This window comes from Ailuropoda melanoleuca, chromosome 3, assembly GCF_002007445.2.
Source record: "Ailuropoda melanoleuca isolate Jingjing chromosome 3, ASM200744v2, whole genome shotgun sequence".
NCBI classification, from domain to species: domain Eukaryota; kingdom Metazoa; phylum Chordata; class Mammalia; order Carnivora; family Ursidae; genus Ailuropoda; species Ailuropoda melanoleuca.
The window spans coordinates 5,466,693-5,477,942 of record NC_048220.1 but is presented as its reverse complement, the minus strand read 5'-3'; the positions used below and the strand labels follow the sequence as shown (position 1 = coordinate 5,477,942).

General features: G+C 42.9%; 1 pseudogene; it reads right to left on the bottom strand.

Annotated features, from left to right (window-relative positions):
• Positions 1 to 320: 320 nt before the first annotated feature.
• On the bottom strand, positions 321 to 760 carry LOC109490359 (annotated as a pseudogene).
• Between the last annotated feature and the right edge of the window lie 10,490 nt (positions 761 to 11,250).

The window sequence follows — 11,250 nt, the reverse complement described above, 5'->3', positions numbered from 1 at the left end:
ACAAAAAAGAAAAACACAAATATTTTTAATGCCACTCCAGCTCCACTCTTATTTTTTTTAACTAAAATAGTGGATGATTTTATTTTCACATTTCACAACACAAATGGAAAATTAATTTCTTTCTTTCTTTCTTTCTTTCTTTCTTTCTTTCTTTCTCTCTCTCTCTTTCTTTCTTTATTTGTCCCCCTAGTCCCCTACGAAAAATATTCTCTTTGATAGGAAGAGGGAGCAAGTTAGAAAACACCCAGAGTCACAGCACCATGATTCCTGATGAATAGAACAAGTAATATAAACAGATATAAAGAAGTTCCCATCTCTCCTTATCTGTCTGGCCAAGTCATTCCTGGCCGAATGGGCACCATCATGGGAAGGGTGGGAGGTCTCTTCACCTGGGGCCCAGGCATAATTGGCCTGTGGCAGCCTCATTCCAGGAGGAGGAGGGCCCATTGTTGGTATCATGGGAGGGCCCCTATATGGGGTGCTGGCATCATATCAGGGCGAGAAGGACCCAGGAGCCTGGGGGGAGGCAGGATCATTGCCCCTGCAGGAGGAGGAGCAGGAAATGGAGTGGGAGACGTCTTTCCTTGTTGAAATGCAACGGTGGTTGTGTCGATCAGGCTCTGAGCCTGCTTTTCCATCTGTTTCTGGTAGTAATCTTAACATTCTCTTTGTGTTTCCTACCACTGCAGTGTGTCTGTCCCGCAGATGGAGAGGCACGGGTGAGGTATGGGTGGCAGTGCTCACAGTAAAACTTATGCATGTTGCTCTGCAGGTCATTGGCCACTTGGTCCCACGCCTCCCAGAAATGACCCGGTTGCACTCACACTTGACAGCTGTAAGTGTGTGCATATTTTCTATGACTCTTATATGTAAATACTATTCCTTTTATTTTTTCTTTAAAACGTTTCCCTATTCAAGTTTGGAGTCATTCTTTTCTCACTCGTGCCACTTACGAGCTTTTACATTGACCTTTTCGTAGAGCAAGAACAGGTGCATTTAAGTCTTTACTATTGAGATAAAACTCCTGGGAATAATTAAATTAATGCCAGAAAGTGTTCTTCATCTTCTTCTCATCATTTAGCAACACTTTGCTTTAGGTATTGTTTCATTTCTGAGCCATTTTGATCCCAGTTACTGTGATTCTGATGCTCTGATTCACAGTGTATTCAGTGGGTGTGGATTTTCGTAGGTGAGAAACTTACCTCCGCAGTTTCCCTCCGTATCAAACAGCAACAACAGGAAGGCAGTGGGGACGCCTGGGTGTCTCAGTCGGTTAAGCATCTGCCTTCGGCTCGGGTCATGATTCCAGGGTCCTGGGATCGAGTCCCACGTCAGGCTCCTTGCTTAGTGGGGAGTCTGCTTCTCCCTCTGCCTGCTGTTCCCCCTGCTTGTGTGCACACTCTCTCTCACAAATAAATAAATAAAATCTTTTTTAAAAAATAGGAAGGCAGAAGCAAAGGCCTATGAGCTTAACTCTTTGGCACCAAAGAGAAGCAGCGTGAGTTGCTCTAAGAACTTGTAGAGAAAGCACAGAAACGATGGCGGCTTCTGTGTGGGGGGAAGAGCCTAACTGAGACACAGGAAAGTGCTCATTCTGAGGAAAAGCCCAGCGAAGTGTGTGTGGTGGGGGTAAAACACAGTTCTCACTTCCCAACACTGGCTGGGGGCAGGCTCCGGCCAGGAACCGCTGGGCGCTCACACTCGGGCGCAGACCCCTGAGCTGCCTCTGGAAACACGAAGCTAAAGCCAAGAAGAACATTAGGATTTGGGAAGTCAAACTGACCAACACTCTCTAAAGTGGATCGGCAGCAGACTAACCTGAGAAAGATGTTGTCATCAGGAAAAATTATTCAACTGGCGTTAAGGCACAGGTTCCGCGCAGCAGACTACCAGACTGTGTCCAAGGGCTTGAGAAGATCCCCCCTGCTCTTACGCTGGGACGCTCTTCAAGGATGAAGGCATTGACCCAAATGAGAGTAACGCTCCAGCCCCACACAAACTGCAGATATCACGTCATTTTTCAAGGTGAAAACACTAAGCGTCTAAACAGATAGCGGTTCCCCCATGTCCGGGCAGCATTATTCACAACAGCTGAATGGTGGAAACAACCCACATGGATATCGACAAGTGGATGGATAAACAAAGTATGCTATCCACACAACAGAATATTCTCCAGCCTTCAGAAGAAAGGAGACGGTGATGCGTGCTACAAAATGAATGAAACCTGATGACGTGGTAAGTGACATAAGCCAGTCACAAAGGGACAAATACTGTATGAGTCTACTTACGTGGGGTACCTAAATATTCAAATTCACAGAGACAGAAGGAATTGAGGTTGCCAGAGTTGGGGAGAGAGAAGAATAGGGACTCAGTGTTCAGTGAGTAGGGAGTTTCAGTTTGGGGTCAGGGAAAATTTCTGGGGACGGATGGGGGCGATTGTTGCACAACAGTGTGAATGTACTTAGTGCCACTGAGCTGTACATTTAAAAATTGTTAAAAGGGAAAATCTTATATTATATATATCTTACCACCACATAAACACAGACACACATCCCAAAGCTGTGTCCTTGCACTGATATAAAACGTTCCTCAGCCATCCTCATATTTGCTTATGTACGACTGAGGATTTGCTTTTCTTTCCAGGGTCCCGATCATGGAAAGCACACTTTCACCGGTAGTAAACCCACTTCTTCTGCCTCAGGGGCAAGCTCTCAGCCCACGCACGTTGGATCGGAGGAGGAGGACGACCCCGGGACCTCAGTCTCTCAGGCTAAAGCATCTTCCTTCACCTGTGTCACCTCCCTGCTTCCCGCAGGTGACAGCTACCACTCTTGGTGACACCTGACCTCAGAGGGCTCCTTGCCTGCTCTGTAAACAGCCTGACAGTGACAGGGATCACTCTGAAAGTGCATTAAAGATTCAGAACAGCTTGAAACTTTACAGTGAGAAGCAGGGAAGGACGACAGCCTGGACCTCCCGGGTCTCACCCTCGCTCCTGACTGAGGAAGGGAGGGGAAGGGTCCTGATGGGGAAGTTAGAGAATTCTCTAGTTCCCCTTCCTCCTGAGCTTGCACAAGACCATATGAATGCCCTCTAGGTGGACCCTGACCTGCATGGAGGTACCATCTTACCTCTACACTCAAACGCCCGCCACATAATGAGCTGGAGCAAGGGTTACAAACTAGGCTGTATGCGGCCTTTAGAACGTGCCTTCTATCTGGAATTGGACTATGACTAGAAACATACGTTGAGGTCCTGCCATCCAGACAGCCCCATTGCCTGGGCTTCATCCTGGCCCCTCTGTCAACATCTCATCCAAATGGGGGACTCCAAGTATCGGACGTGAACTTCTTAGCTGGATCAATGTAATAAACGGATTTTTATATATATATATAAATATGCCTTTTGACAAGACTCGGTCAGTCTTGGTGTCTTTGCAGAGCTCATTCATCTCAAATCTGTCTGCGTGTTCCAGCACTCACAGTGACAAGGTCTGGGACCTGAGACCTTTTGTGGGAGATTCAAGGAAAGAGGCAAAAACAACACAATCTGAAAGGGGACAGGAAAGCACTTGGGATTGGTTCAGCTCAGGCTTAAATTAAACCATTCATTAAAGCTCTGAATTTCCTGTAGGCATTTGGCAGCAATTTCACCCACAAATGGCTTACAGCATCACTTAATTTCCCATTGGAACTTTGGAGGAAATAATGATGCTAAGAATAAAATGAAATAATAGATGTGTAAGCACCTAGCTCAGTGCCTGGTACAATGTCAGCACCTGGTTGAATTTGAAAAACAGTTCTAATTTCTTTCATTCAACCAGTGATAAAGCATTTTCCTGTCAACACTTAATAGCAGTGTTGAATGGGGATGTTAATTTGTCTGTTGGTTGCTTCAGTCTCAAATACATGGAACTCCTGGGCCTGTGACGGAAGGCATGCACAGGGCCCCTACATCCTACCACTTAGCAGGAAGCAAACCTAGAGGGTTCAACTCAACTCTCTCTCCTAACCTCCAAAAATGGCAATGCTTCAGGAATGGGACAAGTCTAAGATGGAGCAACTGGATGAAAAACATCACGTGAATCCATTCTCCCTCTTCCCCAAGCTTATGCATACTAGGATTAAAAATGCTAAGTGTACAGTAGACCCCATGGAAACATGACTAATTTATCTCATGGACTTAGGGAAAGAGCCATAGGCTCCTTGCACATCACCGGCACTCTCAAGAGTNGGGAAAGAGCCATAGGCTCCTTGCACATCACCGGAAAGAGAATTGCCAGGCCAAGTCAACTGTACAGATGAAGGCTTGTTTTCCCAAAGGATGGCACTTTACGTGACAGGGCTTAGTTTTATGAGCCTAAATGGGAAAAGCTTCCACAGTAGATGTTGAATTCCTCCTTATTCATAACTTGCTCAGCTTAACGGTCTGTTTCTTATATCACCCAAGCCACCTGAAAGTTTTTACTTTTGATGTAGCCCTTTGGCTTTGAGCACTAGCCCAGCCTGCATTTCCTGGGTGCTTTCAGCATTATTTATTTTACTTGATCTTATTTTCTAAAACACTGTTGTCCTAGATTCTAATCCACCCTGGAGCCCATTTTTATGCTTGAAAACTGATGGTGGTTTCTTTCCTTTGTTGTTGTTTCCTGATTTTTATGTTGAGTGGGTATGAAGCCTCATGTTAGGGTATGCCAGTGTCCTCTTATTATCCACATTCGTATTTCGGAAGCCTCTAGAATGACCCTAGAGAATGTGCAGGCAGAGAAGAGAGAAACTGCAATGAAGCCATGCCTGGTGCAGGATTTGTAGAGAAAACAGAAATATCTGAATATGTTCAGACCTTCTCCCTTGATCACCAAAAGAACACGAATTTTCTGGGTGTAAGGTATCTTTCTTGAGCCCACAACCGTGTCTTCCCCTCTCAGAACCATTTTTAGAAGAGATTGAAAGTTTTGATGAGAGGCTCTGGGTTTGGGCTGGTGCACAACTCCAACACTCAAGACCTTACAATTCTGCCTTAGCCTTCACCTCTTGCTTGCCTAGGGCCTCAAGGCCAACCAAAGGTGACAGACTGAGGCCTTCTCAAGTCTTTTCCGGGTGTGCTCACAATCCCATAGATGCACATGGCCTTCTAGATTCCCAGGAATAAGTCAGAGCTTTTCAAAGCCCCCTGTGTATATCTTCTTTCCCAGATTTTCGTTTTAAATTTCTGGCCAGGTTTGTTTGCCCCAACTGGTATCACAGCTTCCAGAAGCAAAGACGTCAAACAATTGCTGTTTATTGTTCTTGACAAACGCCTTGGAGATAGAGCTTTTCCCACAGTTTTGAGAGAGGTCATGTCATTACAGTGCTGTTCCTCTCACTAATTGTATTTTGTTTCAAAATATAGTTATTCTTCATTAAAAGTATGCTGTTTATGTTAAAATGTAACTAGTGACTTTTTAAATGAAATAATTATTGAATATATTAAACATTGATACATTGATAGACAAAATCCACATAAATAACATCTCTTTTGAGTCCTCAGTGATTTTTAAGAATGTTAAGGAGTTCTGATATCAAAAACTTCTCAAACTATCGGTTTAGCTAAAAGTAAGATTCTTTTTTTTTTTTTAAAGATTTTATTTATTTATTCGACAGAGATAGAGATAGCCAGCGAGAGAGGGAACACAAGCAGGGGGAGTGGGAGAGGAAGAAGCAGGCTCACAGCAGAGGCGTGATGTGGGGCTCGATCCCATAATGCCGGGATCACGACCTGAGCCGAAGGCAGACGCTTAACCGCTGTGCCACCCAGGCGCCCCTAAAAGTAAGATTCTAAGCTTAATGGATTTTTCCTTTAACACTTCAAAAACAGTTCTACATTATGTTTTTGTATTCCATGTCATTGAAGAGAAGTGAGCATCCATTTTATTCTTGTTCCTTTATGTTCTTTCCTTTCATATTCCTATATGTCCTTTCTTCCTGAGAACTTTGAGAATTTTAAGTGGTTTTTAGTTCTTAAATTTTATGACAGTACACATAGGTATAGGCTTCTTCTTATCTATCCTATTTTGTACTCTATGAATTCTTTCTGCTTTCACTCCTTCTGGAAAGTTCTCAGTCATTATTCCTTAAAATATTTACTTCTCTGCTTATTTTTTTCTTCTCCTTTGAAGCTTCCTATTTTTATGGAGATGCTAATACAGTTCCTTTTACTATTTATATCTCTTGACTTTTTGTTCATATTTTCTAGTGTTTTACCTTTTCCTAATCAGTGGAAGTTCCTCCAAGTAATCATATAGGGTTCTAATTTATATTTTTATATTTTTGAGTTCTCATTGTATTCAATTATTTTCATCTCTTTTGTTGTGAAACACAGCAAACACAGAGGAAATTACATAAATATAAGTATATAGTGTAACAAGCTTAACAGATTATTACAGAGTGAATACTCATACCTTCACCCCCCAAGACAGACTCCATGGGCATGAAACCTGTGCAGTTACACAGGGACCCCCACTTAGAAGGGTGCCATGCTTGGTCTGATGACCTGCTGTCACTGTCTTGGTATTTCTAATAATTTTACAAACAAGGGGCCCCACATTTCCATGTTGTACAGATGCCACAATTTATGTAGTTCACCCTGATCGCTGTCCACGTCAAGAAATAAACAACTGTCATACTTCAGAAGCCCCCAGCTTGCCCCTTCCCAGCTACAATCCCTTTTCTCCCCATGAAGATAAGATGTATCCCGACTTTTATGGTAACCACCTCATAGCTCTATGACCTATGTATGATCCTCAGTATTACAGCTGAGTTTTCCCTGCCTTACTGAACATCTCATATTCTGGTACACCATTATGATGACAGAAGCCACTAAAATACTATTTGTGAAAATGATAGGGAATGGAAAACCTGACAAGATGTCTAATTATCATAGGCTCTTGCTTCCTCCCCCAAACCAACCCTGACGATGATATATTGAAAAGAGCCATGAATGGAGCTAAGGAATTAATATAAAAAGAAGGGGACAGGAAGGTGACAATATCCCAAACAGCATGTCACGATGGTGCACCTCATAGGGTACCCGCACAAGCAGTATTGAGCAAGGCGATCACACAATGAATGTGTGTGATAAATGTTCAAGGAAAAAGAACCTGGTGCCCCAAAAGCAGATCATGGGGATCTGCCTGAGCCTGAAGTATCTGAGATCTTCCCAAGAGTAACTTTTGCTCTGCGGTCTGAAGGAGTTAACTGAGGTGAGATCCCTGCTTTTGGAAGGAGCACGTCACAGCTGAAGGATTCTAAGAAGACAGCACGGGTAGCCATCAGACAACCCTGGAGAGACAAGCAGGGTCCAGACCATACAGGCTTTATCCCAACTGTAAAGATTTAAGATAGGTCAATGATGGGATCCAATTCTGTTTTAAATGGTTACTTGAGTTGTAAGAGAATGCACTGGCCGGGAAAAGTGGAAAGGGAGAGACCCATTACCTGGCCACTGCAGTACTCCAGGTGAGACATGCTGATGGCTCGTCTAGGGCAGTGGCAATGAAGGTGGAGAGAAATAGATAGATTTGGAAGATATTGAGAAATAAATATCTTGATATTTACGAAGGCTGAAGCCAAAGAATGTATCTGGATTAAGAACAATGCCCAATTCCTGACATACCCATCTGGGGAGCTGCGGCGCCATCTGCTGAGCTAGGAAACCCAAAAGGGGGAATGTGGTGGCGGCGGGGGGTGCAATAGTGAGCTTGGTTCAGTTTTAGACGTGGTGATTTAGCTTTCCTTCAAGACATCCGATGGAGATGTTGAGCAGGCAGTGTGGACCTCTCATGTGGCTTCTGATCACACTCAGTTGTTCATTTTGAAAAAAGAAAAGGCACAGACACAATATTCTCTTCAGCACCTTTCTTACTCCTTTCCCCAGTTCCTAAGGAAGTTATTGAAGGCACAGGCACTATTCTTACTAGACAGTCTCTTTCCCAGGCCATGACTCTATCTGAAGGGCACTGCAGCCTGTAATGTCTGATAAATAAATATTCCCAATCCCTGGACATTAAATAACACTAATACTACTTAAAAAAAAAGAATAGATTTAATTCAAAATGACTTGAGGGAGCTCTTTAAAGAGCATTGTATAGGCTCTGATCTCTTATTATTGGGTCCTTGTAATCATATTGAATATATTTTTTTAAGATTTTATTCATTGGGGGCACCTGGGTGGCTCAGTCGTTCAGCATCTGCCTTCGGCCTCAGGACATGATCCCCGAGTCCTGGGATTGAGCCCCACATCAGGCTCCTCCACTGGGAGCCTGCTTCTTCCTCTCCCACTCCCCCTGCCTGTGTTCCCTCTCTCGCTGACTGTCTCTCTCTGTCAAATAAAGAAATAAAATCTTTAAAAAAATATTTTATTCATTGATTTGAGAGAGAGAGAGAGTGCGTGCAAGCAGGGGGAGGGGCAGAGGGAAGAGAGAGAAGCAGGCTCCCTGCTGAGCAGGAAACCAGACGTGGGGCTCCTCGATCCCAGGACTCTGAGATCATGACCTGAGCAGAAGGCAGATGCTTAACCAACTGAGCCACCCAGGCGCCCCGCCTATAATCATATTAAACATGGGTACTCAGTGGGAATGGTGATGAGACTGTACACAGAGGTCTTTCTTACTAAAAGAGAGCAATTACATAGAAGAATATGACTTTCTATATCAAAGACAACATGTGCATCACTTTTCCTTAAAAAGCTGCGGATGTATTCCATGTGAATGTAATACGTACTGATCATTAATAATTCAAGAGTTCCCCTCATACCATTAGTCTAACAAAGTTTGAGGACTTCCATAGCATCAGTGATCAGTGTCTGAAAGATGAACATTCATTCTACCATCACAAGGGGATGGCGGGTAAGCAATCTACCCGGCCGGCACGTTGGCCAAGGTCAAGCCACCCTTCGAGCTTTCCTTTTGTTCTAATAGCATGTCCCTTATAGAAACAAGCATTTCTTACTTGCTGTTTCTGCTTCTCCTTGCATGATACATTAAATTCTCTTAGCACCAATTATTAATTTATTAATTATCACCGAGTAAAAGTCTGTTAAAAATACCCAGAGGACGGGTCCTGTAGGTTCACAGCTGCAGACCCAACAGAGTTTGTGAACTCGCTGCCAATGAATCAGGAGGCTTCCATATGCTCAGAGGCCATTATCTGAACCAAAAATAAAATTTCTAATTATTTCCATCTATAAAATGTCCAGCCGAACACTAGGCTATGCTAATTTTAAGAATATAGAGTAATGTAACAGATGTCATGGGTGGGCTACTACCTGGGAGGGACAAAATCCTTCAGTGAAGGAAGCATTCTTTTTGCCATTATCGTATTTCATGAGTTATGAGCTCTCATTATCGAATAAGAAACAACAGTGCATTATTGGAATGCCCTCTTCGTCCCAGACTCTGAGCCAGGTATTTTCCATGATATCTTGCTTAATCCTCACAACAACTTATGAGGCACATATGACCTGCGTTTTACAAAGGCAAACCCTGAACACATTAAGACACTTGCCCCAAGTCAAGCTGATAAGTAAACAGCAGAGCCATAAATTAATGCCCTGTCTTTGGACTACAGAACCTCTGCAGGAAATAATGATAAGGATCAACTGGTAACCTGCATATATTAGAAATCTTAGAGAGAGAAAAAGAAATCACCCAATGACAAAAATTTTCAATTTTTCTTTCACCTCAATCAATTCTTGATCATCTCAAGATACAGAAATCAAAAAAGACCTAAACCATGGAAATCCTGGGAAAAGCTCCAAATGTGCTTTACCGATTCTTTTTCTTATTTGGCGTAAAAGAGGTTACATTAGGTTGCAAAGAACGAATGCACAAAGATCTAACATTAACTTGAGTTACAGGGAAATAATAGTCAAATAGAATTGGAGTCAATGGTGCATGTAAGCAAATGACTTCAAAATTATTCTAATCTCCCTCTTTCTGTATGTCCAAACCAAGAATTAGACATTTCCTCAAAACAGAAGAGCATTGAATAGTAACACATCTTCACAATGACTTTCTTTCTCGATTATTTGATTGTCAAAACCACTTGCTTTAGAATATCTCTGCCACAACCTTCATTTTCGTTCTTAGCTTTTGGATGTTTAAATTTTGGTGGGGGGGGTGCTTTCCACTGAAACCTTGGCTTCATATAAAATCTTTTCTTACAAAACTGAAGGATCCTCTGTTATGTAACCATACTGGTTCTGTGAGGGTGCTCTCTCAGGGTCTTGGCAACTCTGAAAGTTATCTTATTCTGGGGACAGGTCACAGACAAGATCGGGGGACCACATGATTCCTTTCAACATCATCTCCCTTGATACCTTCTGGAATAGAAATGTGCCCAAGGTCCTCCCTAATTCTCCCTGATGTACCCATGAGATTAATCCCTTCCCAATATCAGAGGATACAGGAGTCAGCTCTGAGTAGCCCTCTTCAACTGGCTTCAAATGAAGAAGATATTCTTTAACCTGTGGTGTGGTATTTAGCTGTTTCCTAGTTTCATTATAGATATTTTCTCCCCATATTTGATTCTTTCTGCTCATTTCTGTAGTTTTCGGTGAGAGGAATAAGGTAAACTTGCTTTTATTTTATCATCTTTCTAGAAATTTCTCTAATTTGAATATTTAAATATCTAATAAATAATTGACTAGCCATCAAAATATTGATTAAATATTGCATATTTTAAAAGGCAGAGCCACCCACTTTTAAATATCAAGAAAAGACACCAAACATACAAACACCTGCAACCTCTTCTGATAGTCATTGTGGAGAGGACTTACCTAAGCTTTGTTCAAGTGGGAACCTCTGACACAGGCTTGGGAAATCATGTCACTCCTCCCTCTTAACCACTGGCTTGCCAGGAGCACTGGTCTTGTCTACATTGTGCTAGGACCCTGCAGGAGCACAGAGATAGCAGGGGGATGACTAGTCCACTTGCACATACTACACGTATGAATCAGCAATGGCGTGGTCAACAGGTAAGTAAGTAAACCGGTTTGAACTCTGAGCAGGAACCACAAATGAGTGGTTTGCACGCCATCTACTAAGGAATTACATGACAAGCAGCAGCAATGAATTTCAGAGCGTGGATTCCGTAGTTAGACCCTGCTTATCAACTGAACCTGGACCACAGTATGAACCAGCGCCAAGACCACGTGGCCTGGGTCACCAGACCACATCACAAGCCTTGACACAATGGGCTACTCGCTCCTCTA